We start from the raw sequence: 13,154 nt of genomic DNA, 5'->3' as shown, positions 1-13,154 counted from the left end.
TATAGATTTAAGTCCCTCACAGATCTCACCTCACCAACATCAGAGCAGAGATCCAAAGTGCACTCCACACCATGGAAGATAACTGGTGGCTTGGAAAGGCTAATAAAATTCAAAACCTTGCAGACTCAAACATTACATTACATTACAGGCATTTGGCAGACGCTCTTATCCAGAGCGACGTACAACAAAGTGTATAACCATAACCAGGAACAAGTATGACGAAACCCCTAGAGAGAAGTACCGGTCCAAGTACAGGGAACAACCGCATAGTTCAACTTGGACCCTGATGGTTAACTGATTAACACTAACAACGAGAACGGCAACAACGCAATCTATGGAAAAATAAAAATAAATAAAAATACAAGTAGTCGTTAAGACTGGCGCATCAACTAAGTCACCTATTAAACAGCTGCCTAGTTACACCCCTAAGTTTAGTCATTTACAGGGGGGGGAAGGGAGGGATGGGGAGAGGTGCAGCCTGAAGAGGTGGGTCTTCAGTCGTCGTTTGAAATTGTTCACAGTCTCAGCTGTTCTGACCTCCACAGGGAGGTCATTCCACCATCGTGGGGCCAGAACAGACAGGAGACGTGTTCTGGAAGTGCAGGTGCGAAGAGGGGGAGGTGCTAGGCGTCCTGAGGTAGCAGAACGGAGGGATCTGGCTGGCATGTAGGGTTTGAAAATCTTGTGAAGGTATGCTGGGGCTGATCCCTTGACTGCCTGGTATGCTAGAACCAATGTTTTGAATTTGATGCGAGCTATAACAGGCAGCCAGTGGAGGGTAGTGAGCAGGGGAGTTACGTGGGAGTGTCTGGGGAGGTTGAAGACCAGACGAGCCGCAGCATTCTGGATGAGCTGCAGGGGTCTGGTGGCAGATGCCGGTAGTCCAGCCAGAAGAGAGTTGCAGTAGTCCAGGCGGGAGAGAACCATTGCTTGGACCAGGAGCTGGGTTGAGTAGGTGGTGAGAAAGGGGCGGATTCTGCGGATGTTGTATAGGAAAAATCTGCATGCCCGGGTTACTGCTGCAATGTTGTTGGAGAGGGACAGCCTGTTGTCCATCATCACTCCGAGATTCTTGGCGCAGGGTGATGATGTCACTACGGTGTCCCCTAGGGAAATGGAAAAGTCGAGGAGGGGAGAGGATAGAGCAGGAATAAAGATTAGCTCCGTCTTTCCCGGGTTGAGCTTCAGGTGGTGATTGTCCATCCAGCTCTGTATGTCCCTCAGGCAAGCGGAGATGCGGGCGGGGACCTGTGTGTCCGATGGGGAAAAGGAGAGAAAGAGTTGCGTGTCGTCGGCATAGGAATGATACGACAAGCCATGGGCAGATATTACAGGGCCAAGGGATCTGGTGTACATGGAGAAGAGAAGGGGACCAAGGACTGAGCCCTGGGGAACTCCGGTGGTGAGGGGACGGGGTGGTGATACCTTACCCGCCCAGGCAACCTGGAAGGAGCGGTCAGAGAGGTAGGACTCAATCCAGTCAAGGACTGTGCCGCGGATCCCTGATGCTGCCAGGGAGGACAGGAGGGTAGAGTGGTCCACAGTGTCAAATGCAGCGGAGAGGTCTAGAAGAATCAGGACAGAGGAGAGGGAGGCTGCTCGTGCGGTATGGAGTGACTCACTGACCGAGAGGAGTGCAGTCTCAGTCGAGTGGCCAGGCCTGAAGCCAGACTGGTGGGGATCAAGCAGGTTATTCTCAGAGAAGAAAGCAGAGAGCTGGTTAGATGCAGCACGTTCGAGTGTTTTGGATAGGAAAGGGAGGAGAGATACCGGGCGGTAGTTCTGAATGACTGAAGGATCTAGTGTGGGTTTCTTCAGCAGCGGGGTGATGTGGGCCTTCTTGAAGGATGAGGGGAAACATCCAGAAGATAGGGATGAGTTCACGAGGGAGGCGACAAAAGGGAGGATGTCTGGTGTGATTGTTTGAAGGAGAGATGAGGGGATAGGGTCGAGGGCGCAGGTGGTAGGGCGGTGGGTGAGCAGAAGAACAACTCTCAAGCCTTCTTTGATGCTGTTAACAAAATTACAAAATTTAATCACATTTTTCAAAAATGTGAACAATGGCTAACTGATAGAAAAAAATAAAATAAGGCATATTAACACTAAACCTTAGGGGGGAGATTTGAATTCATGATCCACACACAAAAAAGCTCTGCAGGTCTGTAATTATTTGGCTTGAACAGGGTTTAGTATGAATACGTGTACTGTTTCCCCTTTAAAGCTATAGTATATCCCAACAAAAACATGGTTTAAAATACAAAAATGCCAAGTTACTCATGCATATAAAGCACTGTTCATATGTCATTAATTAAAACTTGCAAAATCTAGGCCTGCCATTAAAAGTACCGATTTCAAAATTAAGCCGTGACAACAAACATATTGACTATCTTAGATCACACAAATGAAATTCCAAAGCAAAGATACTCAATGTTTTCTACATTACAGTATTTCATGTAATTTGGGCGTGTGTTTTTTCATCTTACCATCTGAAGAGATTGTGATCATTCAAACATAATGTGCGAAATGAAAGTGTCAAATGTCAATTGTTTATAATGAAAATAATCTGCAATAAAGCTGTGATACACTTAAATGACTACACTATATGTTCAATTGTCAGTATCCAGTGCTTTTGGGTGTATGAAAAGCACATCATGAATAAAGAGCATTATTATTATTATTATTATTATTATTATGTTTATTAAATTGTGTTCACAAATATGTTTTTTTCCATTATTTTACACTATATAAGAAATTATATGAATATATAATGATACTATTGTATTTGACTAAACTTTATCTGACCCACAATCATACAGTACATTAATGGGACAAACATATGTTTTTAAGATTCAATATTTTTAATTTTTATCTGTATTTTATCTCTAGTGTAAATTATTGTATGTTTCGTTGTATAAATGTCTGTTTGTAAATGTGAATGTCATATGCTGCTGGAAAAATGTCCCCATGGGGATAATGAAGAAATCTGTTTATCTATCTACAGTATCTATTCTACAATCAGTGTTTATTTTAAGTTGTGATTCTTAGATCTTAGAATGATCTTAGATCAAAATTAAAATTTCTCTATGATCTGCCTTTACAGAAGTAAACCGTTACTAACACTGCTTCCAGATTCCATTTTACATGCCCATCCCACCCCATCACTAACAAAAGACAAACCAATAAACCAATAGTGTCATAGTACCTTTACTAGGTGGTACCTTTAGAAACACAATACTGGATTGGATACCTGTTTACATGATTGCAATTCTTTTATAATTCCCCTCTACCTTGAAAACATAGCACAGCACGGCTGACATAGACAAAGTTTAGTTTTTTTTAAGTTCCAGTTGAGTAATTTGGAACTGGTTTGGATTTGCCAAGTTCAACAGTGCTCAAGCGCAGTCATTTTCTAATAAGGTTCATAAAGTTGATACATCGAACGGCCTAGACTTTTAGACAGTGCTTTGTTTTTGTGTGTAACATGCTGTTTGTGTATGGACAAATGTGTTTTGTACTATGTTTGCTTGAGTAAATGATAATAATAATGCATCTAAATATATGAACCATAGAGAGAGACATGCATACACATGCAAACATTCAAACACATACATTCTAGCCCAAAGAAACACACAGGCATGGATTCAGTCATTTTTCCTTTACCATGAATTACAAATAAATGAAACTGTCATATTTTTAAATGAATCACGGTCACGGTACGGGTGCTGGGACCCAGGCGCAGAGTGGGGAAAAAAAACACGAAACTCAAAAAGGGAAAATTAACAAAGACTTTACTAACGACAGGTAAAAAAACAGGGAACAGACAAGGCCACAATGGGCAAAAACACAAACTCAAAAAATAATCTAATGAAACAGAAAACAACAGGAACTCAAAAACACAGGCAGGGCAGAACACGGGAAGGCAGAGCACAAGGGAAGGTCAAACAAAACACAAGTCAGGAACAAAATACAGGCAGGTACATACGGTTTGCAATAAATAGAATTCGGGAACAAACACAAGGAACCAGCACCCGAGTCAAGGGGACAAAGAACTTAAATAGACAAGGGGTAACAAGACACAGGTGAACTCAAAAAACAATCAAAGCAGAAGGAGGGGATAGCAAGACACAGGTGGGAACAATGATGGGATAACGAGACAATTGAAAACAATCATACAATTAACAGGGGGGGAGCAGGACACAACAGAAGTGCCGCCATCTGGCGGCCCAACAAGGGAAACACAGACGGGAAAACAGGACCATGACAATCACATGTTTTAATGGGTTATTGCATACACAATAGATTTACACTATATGATGAAAAGTATCTACAGTTGAGGCCAAAGGTTTACATACACCCAGGCTAAAGATATTCAAACTCAATTTTGTTGTTACCATACATGTCCTGTGTTAAGTTAATTCGGGTATCTACTTTATTTTTATAAGAGGTAATTTCAATATAATAGCTAAAAGACAGATTTATTTCAGCTTTTATGTACTATATCAGATTTTCAGTGGGTCAAAAGTTTACATACACTTTGTTAGTATTTGGTGGCATTGCCTTTTAATTGCTTAACTTGAATCAAACACTTGGGGTAGCCTTCCACAAGCTTCTCACAATACTTTGTCGGAATTTTTGCCCATTCCTCCTGACAGAAATAGTGTAACTCATGTTTGTGGGCCTCCTTGCTTGGACACACCTTTTCAGTTCAGTCCACAGATTTTCTATGGGATTCTAGTCAGGGCGGATGTGGACGCGAGGAATTGTGTGTTATGCATTCAAATGACAAAGCGCTTCTTGTCACATTAATACCAGTGGCTGCCCAAGGTTTGTAGAACGCCTAAGATCGCTGCTGTCACCAAGTTATCTAATCGCACAGATAAAGTCACTGTACGCAGTAACCAGGCTCTGCCAACTTAGCTCACCTGTGGCAACTAAGCCAAGTCCACAACAGTGGTGTAGCCAGAAATGAAATTGCAGGTGGGCCTGAATAAAAGTGGGTGGGCCACACAATTTATTCCATAAATAGCTCAATAGCATTTACAGTACATTACAAGCGTGAAAGTGTTCTGCTATGCATTGACCTGCTGTGTTACACTGCTGTTGTTTATCTATTTAGTTCTGCCTACTTATTTGGATGTTTTTTCGCCAGGTTTATTTGTAGTAATACTGATTTGTCATTACTATTAGACTTAAAGATTGTGTTAAACAACTAACATTAACGTAAACTAATCGATGTCCTCAAAACATATCGGCTTGAGAAGGTCTCAAATCAGCTGCTGAAAATGAATGAAAATTTGAGTCGAAATATAAAAGTACATGTTGCTATTTGATAGGCTATAGGCTACCGAAATTGTTACCAGAATTCCTTACCTGAAAGTTCGTTTTTTTCTTGGATCAGATAAAAGAATGTTTAAACCCACGAGAATCAATCAAAGCTCGTTGGCATTTTCATCCCTTTCACTTAGTCTTTCAATTTCATTCCCTAGTACTGTATTCATGGAATCCGCGCACTGAATTTGTATGAGCTTGATTGAATAGCTGTTGAATAGATGAAAATGCTTTCACTAGGCTAAGTAGGGGGAGGGGTATCGTATCAGCAGGGAAATTACGCTGTCAAAGTAACAACGGTGACATGTCCACGTGTCTTTTACGGAGTATTTCGTAGCTGAGGTAAGTTATATTAATTTTTATATTAATTTCCCCGACGTTACTAATTATTTGCATGTTGGTAGATGATCTACTGAGCTACCTAATATTAATTCAAAAACATGGCATTTGGAAGGTAGCTACAGTAGCTAAGTTAAAAAGTAATTAATACTAGAGACGCCACAGCAGCAATTTGACTGTTGTCACTTTAAAAAAATCAGTAAATGTGTGTGAAAACCATATGGCTTTTGGTGGCTTTTCATAAACATATGCATTGAGCATTCTGATTATAAAGTTATAAACACTTACTTATATGGCCATAAATGGTCGAATTGAACGTCATTTGTCTTGCCTGTGTGCTTATGGCAAATTCATCACTGTATATAATGGACTCCAATATTACCCAGATGCAGGCCCTCATGGCTGGGCAAAGCCTGCAATAGTAGTCTATTGTTATTATAGGTTTTAGTGCCAACTTTGTTGTCGTGTTGCTGTCTGAGTCATGAAGAGGGTTGGGTACCAAAACCCGGTTGCATTATAGCACCAGTTCCCATATGACCGGTATGTATTGGACTGAATTGCAATGCAATTTTAGTGCTGTCTTTATTCACCAACGTTACACTTGCTCTGTCGACTAAGTCAGTGACAGAAGGTAGCGTTATAAAAACTGCCAAAAGCAAAACTGTCTAAATTCTGGCAATGATGCCCTAGTAATGAAACGATATCATGTGGGATTTGCACATTTAAGATGTGCTTGGATCTGAGGATACATTTCAGAAATATAAATTAGCTTTCCACAAAGATTATACAACTGTAAAAGTAATAGTTGTAATTGTCTGGCAATTATTAGTTAGCAATCAAGCTAGTTTCCACACAGAACAAAGATGGCAACCACTAAGTTTTTAAAAACATGTTCTATTGACTGAAATGGCATCACATGTGCCCCTCATTATATTTCCATTTTGCCAGTGTATCTGAGTATCCTGAAATTGCATTCCCTCTATACTCTCTACTACCTTAGCCTGTGTTCCCTCTATACTCTTTACTACTCTAGCCCGTGTTCCCTCTATACCCCCAACTACTCTACTGTGCATTCCCTCTACCACTCTACTCTGCACTCCTTCTACACTCTCTGCCACTCTGCCCTGTATTTAATTATTTTTAGGTCAAGGCCAGTTTGGCCTTGATAAAGCAAAATCCTTATAGGGTACCAATGAATTCAGAAGGCAGCAGCATTTATATTGCATCCATTTATACAGCTGGATATACACTGAAGGAATGCAATGAAGTACCTAGCTCAAGGGTACAACGGCAGTGTCCTACTCAGAAATCAAACCTGCGCCATTTAGGTTACAAGACCAGTTCCTTACCCATTATACTACACTGCCGCCCCAGTGTTGTATATAAAGCTTACCGGAAGGATTTTTTAATGGACAATGTAGCTATACACTGGTGTATGCTTGATGTGAATATTTGAGAGCACAATGTAGAAGAGCAGGTAGACAATCATGCTACTAAGGGACAAGGATGTCATTTGGGCTATGGAAATCCTGTGAAACAACAGCACTTCGACATGCAGTGAAAAAAACACTCGAGAATTATTTTCATGAGTGGGGATCAGCAGATTCTCTTCTCCAAAAGGCACAAAGGCAATGCAGATTTAAAGGCAAGCCACAAGGTAGGTTGTTATTTTTAAAAGGGCATTAAGGCCGAAATGCAGGGCATTTACATTCTATGCCCCCTCTAGTGGTTTGGCCTACCCTGCACCACCTCTTTCCCTGCATTAATTACCTACGAACAACAAGTTAATTGAACAACAACATCATTGTGACGGTGTGGCTCTAAAAATGCATTATATTTAATTATGATTGATTCATGAAAGATGATATTCAAAAACATTATAGGATAAAACATGTTCCCTCAAGAATCACCTTGAGCCAATAATAAATAATTATTCTTTGATGTTTGTGTCTAAGGTACTCAGCACTCCACACTTTCATTGTATAAAATACTGTATATATATCCAGTGAAATGTATGGTCATGGGTATTATGATTCATGAATGTCTTTTATGTTTTCTCTATTTCATATTAAAGGAACAAGTGGAAAAAGAGGTTTGTTGATTCTGAAACAGTCTGTTCTTTTACTGTGTTTTAAAAAATAACTTGCAGTCTAAACTGCTGTCTAAATCATGTCTGTCTGCCATGGTTACACTAGAGTGGAAATTGCAAAAGCAGCAGGAAGAACAATAAAGCAAGATATAACAACAAATGACCACCAAACCCAACTGGGTTTCTCCATAAAGAGCACCCCAAGTCTCCATCGCTAAATGCTACATTGATCTCATCCAAGACCAAGCTCAGTCTCTTAGACAAACTTTGATTCACATGCGCGCGCACACACACACGTGTCTTTCTCACTGCTCCAATGGAATAAGTGCTAAGCAGCACTGTATGGGCAGTTGAATACAGGTGTCTGTGATCATTTCCCACTGATCTGGGGCCCAGAATATGAATGTAGGATCTCGCCACCACTTTTACTGACTCAGTCCCTCTGTGCACCTGATTTTATAACCATGATGGAGACAAAGATCACTTTGTGAAGCTGACACTTTATATTGTAAGTTATTTCTTGCGGACTTCCATTTGACAGGAAAATGGAGCACATGTGGCGATGCCAGCCCACTTTTACTACAGTGTAAGCCAACATTATTCATATTAAAATACCACAAATTTCATTTTTTGACCTCATCCTACTGCTGAAACATACTAACTAGGGTTCGTCCCTAGTTAGAATATTTGTATTTGGCGAACCAGAATTTGCAGAAAATTCTTTTCAGAATACTCTTTTTAAAATTTCTTAAACTCTCTGTCAGGGTTCTGTGTCCTCCCCCCTTGTTATTCTCTGTTGGGCCGCCAGATGGCGGCACCTCTGCTTTGTGTTCAGTTAATTGTTTTATTGTTTCCAATCATCTCATTATTAGTTGCGTTTTGTCTCGTGTTCCCTTCCCTCTCTGTGGCTTGATTGTTCATCGTGCCCTCCTGTGTCTCGTCTGCGTTCTTCTACTTAAGTCTCCCTCTTCCCTCACTCAGGCGCTGGATTCTTGCGGTTCTGTTCCTGCCTGTTACCTGTTTGTGGCTTTGTTACCTGCGTGCGTGTTCCTTGCCTTTCGTAGCCTGCCTGTTCCTTGTCTACTCTGTTCTCTGCATTTTTTGGGATTTTTGTATTTTTGTTTTTCTGCGTTTTTGAGGTTTTCTTTGTTTTTTCTTTACCGCCCTGCGAGGCTTTTTGTTCCCTTTGTTCCCCGTTCTTAGCATTAAAGTCTTTTGTTTTCCCCACCTTGGAGTTTTGTGTTTTTGGCACTCTGCTTTTGGGTCCATTCCCGCGCCCCGCCCTGACACACTCATTGCTCGAGCTCGACAGAGCCCACCATATTCTCACCCTGAAGCCTTGAACTGAGCAACAGCCACATCCAGTGATGGCGCGGTTTTGTAGAATCACATGGAGCAGGGAGAGAGTACAAACCCCAGAGACACAAAATTCACACCTTTCAGAATCTCTGTGCTTGTTAGCATCACCAAACCGAATTCAATGACATGTCCTTGCTTTACCATTCGTGAGTCTCTCTTGTCCTGAAGTACCCTACCTAGCTGCATGTCCTCACGCAGAAGTGTTGTTCTTGTCTTTAGGGCTTCATTTTGTTTGTTTTTCTTTTGGTGTGGATTCTTGCTTAAGTCTGAAATTTTTTTGTTGCCAAGAATCATACAGTACATTTTGGCTTGCCACTCGGACTTTGTTTTTTGTAGTTATGTGAGCTCTGGTTTTCATTTGATGGGTTTTGCTGCACTCTGAAAGGTGTCTTTCTCCAATGGTGGCCATTTACTTAGTTACTTCATCACAAATTAACCGGCAAAATAACACATAACAGAGGTAAAGGTTTTCACCTTGCCAGTTGGAATGCCCAAGGGGTATAATCATTCAGTTGAATGAATAAGGTGTTTATGTATGTCAGACAGCTAAAAAGGTCAGGGTTTGTAAGCACTCAGAGCTGGGTGGGACAGCCTTTCCATTCTGCTTTTTATGCAAAGGCATGAGGAGTGGCAATACCTTTTGTAAAGCACAGCAAACAGTCCTTCCTCCCTCCCTCCGATAGAGATCCCATTTAATACTTTTGTGGTGAAGACCCTGTGAAATTCCATTCTGGTGAAAACTCGGCTACACTTCGTTGAAAAGTGAAAGTTTTCTAGCCAACATAGGATGTAGCCACGCTATATTCAGGTAAAACCTGAGTTATATTGTACGTTAACCTAGTCTGTTTATGTCAAAACATTTCTCGACCTAGATTTTCGCCCCCCTTAGATGTCTAGATTCCGGCTTTTATCACTGGAATGGGATCTCATTGCAGGACGTGCCATAACAAAGAATAAAACCCCTGTCTGCATGGAGGTATTCATCTGTGGGTTCAGAGTTGGCCACACTATAAACTCCATCACAAGGTCTCTGCATAATAATTATAATGTTTGGTGATACCTAGTCATCAACAGTTTTGGCCATGAGACATTTCAGTTGTAGTGTTACCTTAACCACAGATACAACAACGATTGACCGCTGTGCCTCTCATAACTTTCCTTGTCCGCCTCCGTCCCCACTCCACCCCTGGTGAAATTTTAACAGTCACTGTTTTGAAATGTGGCTAAGCCTGAGAATGGCTGTGCTTTAAATTGGTCTCTTCCCTTGCATGCAGCTGTAGCCATAATTACACATCACAGTCTTTTACAGGGATACTGAAATCTGGCCCTCAAGGCCAGAAATACTGCTGGTTTTCTTTTCTACTTGATAGTGAATTGATTGATTGATGCCACTGCTTGGCCGGAGATTTAACACACATTGTGTCTCAGGTTTAAATCAGTCCTAATTAGAACAAAACAAAAAAACAAAAAACAGAAGGACAAGAACAAAAACCAGCAATACTGCTGGCTCTGCGAACCTGATTTGAGTGTCTCTGGACTAGTGGCCGACTTTTTAGCAGCTGCCACATTATTGCCTTGAGATTTGAGTGTTGAATTTTAGTACAAGAGCTTATCAGAATTAGTACATCTTTAAATGCATTCCATTTATTGAAGCACAGTTTTTTCCAAGGGGGATCTAGTTTTGGTTTGTGATATACACTGAGAGGCCAAACACACACACACACACACACAGTGTTTGCTGTGTGCTGCAGATCTGCTGTGCAACTCAGTTCCTGCTGTGCTGGTGAGCACACAGGTATGGCATGGTTTTAAGCTGCACTCCTGCTCCCTCTCTTTACCACAGAGGCTTTACCCCTCAACTTGCCCACAGATCTCCGGGGATAGACACACCCTCTCTGCAGCCGTTCCTCCTTAGCCCTGACTCCTCCTCCTACCTTTTTGCGCAAACCTAACTCAATATAAATTCAACGGATCCTGACACTACATTCTAAGATCTCATTCTGTTCTTTGAGAGAAGTTTTGAGTCTTAAGTAATCTGCCTAGTGGTGATGTTGTTTGAAGTACAGTAGACATATACTGGGCTGTAGCAGTTGTCAAAGATATATGCTGTTACACCTTGGTGGGCTGATTAATTTAATTTCCTGTCTCTTGAGGCTTTCAGCAAATGCAATCACTTCACAGAAAAATTAGTTCTTTGTGATTAATTACCATTAATGTGGTTACAGAGATACAACGAGTACCATAATTCATTGGACTGAGACACATTTTTTGTTATTTTGGTGGTTCTTTACTCTAGCACTTGGAGTTTGAAAGGACACAATGCCAATGAGGTTGAAGTGCACTGTCAGCTTTAATTTGAGGGTATTTTCATCCATATCGAATGAACCGTTTAGAAGTGACAGCACCTTTTGTACATGGTCCCTCCATTTTAAGGTACTACAAGTATTTGTTGAATTGGCTTCACAGATGTGTTTCGTTAGGCAGGTGTATTCATTTGTGTCGTTAGTGAATGCAGAAGAGAGCTGTTGATGTCTAGTCGTGATTGTAGACTTTGCAATTGCCTTTGGAGATTGTTGTTGGTGTGTGACAACATGAGGAAGACAGCAGTGTCGATGCAAATTAAGCTGGCCGTCATAAGGCTCAGAAATGAAAATCAATCAATCAGGAACATTGCAAAAACCCTGGGCATGCCCAAGTCAACAGTTTGGTTCATCATTAACAAGAAAAAAACAACTGGTGAACTCAATTATGTGAAAAGACCCAGTAGACCGAGGAAGACCACTGTAGTGGATGACCGGAGAATACTCTCTATGGTGAAGAAAACCCCCCTGACAACAGCCCAACAGATCAAAAACACTCTCCTGGGTGCAGGTGTAGATGTGTCAAAGTCTACCATACGAAGACTACACTAGCAGGACTATAGAGGGTACACTACAAGATGCAAACCACTGATAAGCCTGAAGAACAGAAAGGCGAGATTACAGTTTGCTAAAAAGCACCTAAAAGAGCCCCAAGAGTTCTGGAACAAAGTCTTGTGGACAGATGAGACAAAGATTAACATGTACCAGAGTGATGGAAAGAGGAAAGTGTGGAGAAAAAAAGGAAATGCCCATGATCCAAAGCATACCACCTCATCCATGAAACATGGTGGAGGGGGTGTTACGGCTTGGGCCTGTATGGCTGCCAGTGGAACGGGCTCACTTGTCTTCATAAATGATGTGACTGCAGACAGAAGTAGAACAATGAATTCTGAAGTCTACAGAAATATTTTATCTGCTCAGATGAAACCAAATGCCTCCAAACTCATTGGACGGCACTTCATCATGCAACAAGACAATGACCCGAAACATACTGCTAGAGCAACGAAGGGGTTTTTGACGGCCAAAAAGTGGAAAATCCTTGACTGGCCGATTCAATCACCGAATCTGAATCCAATTGAACATGCATTTTACATGCTGAAGAGGAGACTGAAGGCAAAAAGTCCCCGAAACAAGCAGGAACTGAAGATGACTGCAGTACAGGCCTGGCAGAGGATTACCAGGGAAGATACCCAGCGTCTGGTGATGTCTATGCATTGCAGACTTCAAGCAGTCATTGCATGCAAAGGATATGCGACCAAATATTAAAAATGATTACTTTATTCTACATTATGTTAAACTGTCCAATATTTTTTGATGCCCGAAAATGGGGGGGGACTATGTACGAAAGGTTCTATAATTTCTAAACAGTTCATCCGATATGCATGAAAATACCCTCAAATTAAATCTGACAGTCTGCACTTCAACCTCATTGTCATTGTATCCTTTCAAACTCAACGTGCTAGAGTACAGAACCAAAATAACAAAAAATGTGTCACTGTCCAATGAATTATGGTGCTCACTGTATTTACGGAAATTATTAGGGCTGTCAAGGTTAACGCGATAATAACGCATTAATAATAATACACTTTTTTTAACAAAATAAACAAGACAAAGTTTTCAAAAATTATACCATGTCGTTCTACAGTCAATATCTGGGACTAAATATTGAATAAATATAC

The 13,154-nt window shown here is 41.1% G+C and overlaps 1 pseudogene; it reads left to right on the top strand.

The window, feature by feature from the left end:
* The first annotated feature begins 7,245 nt into the window (after positions 1 to 7,245).
* Positions 7,246 to 13,154, top strand: part of LOC118206544 — a 72,902-nt pseudogene continuing 66,993 nt past the window's right edge.

Source organism: Anguilla anguilla, chromosome 10, assembly GCF_013347855.1.
Source record: "Anguilla anguilla isolate fAngAng1 chromosome 10, fAngAng1.pri, whole genome shotgun sequence".
In the NCBI taxonomy this organism is placed as follows: Eukaryota; Metazoa; Chordata; class Actinopteri; order Anguilliformes; family Anguillidae; genus Anguilla; species Anguilla anguilla.
This window is presented reverse-complemented; position numbering and strand designations above follow the sequence as displayed.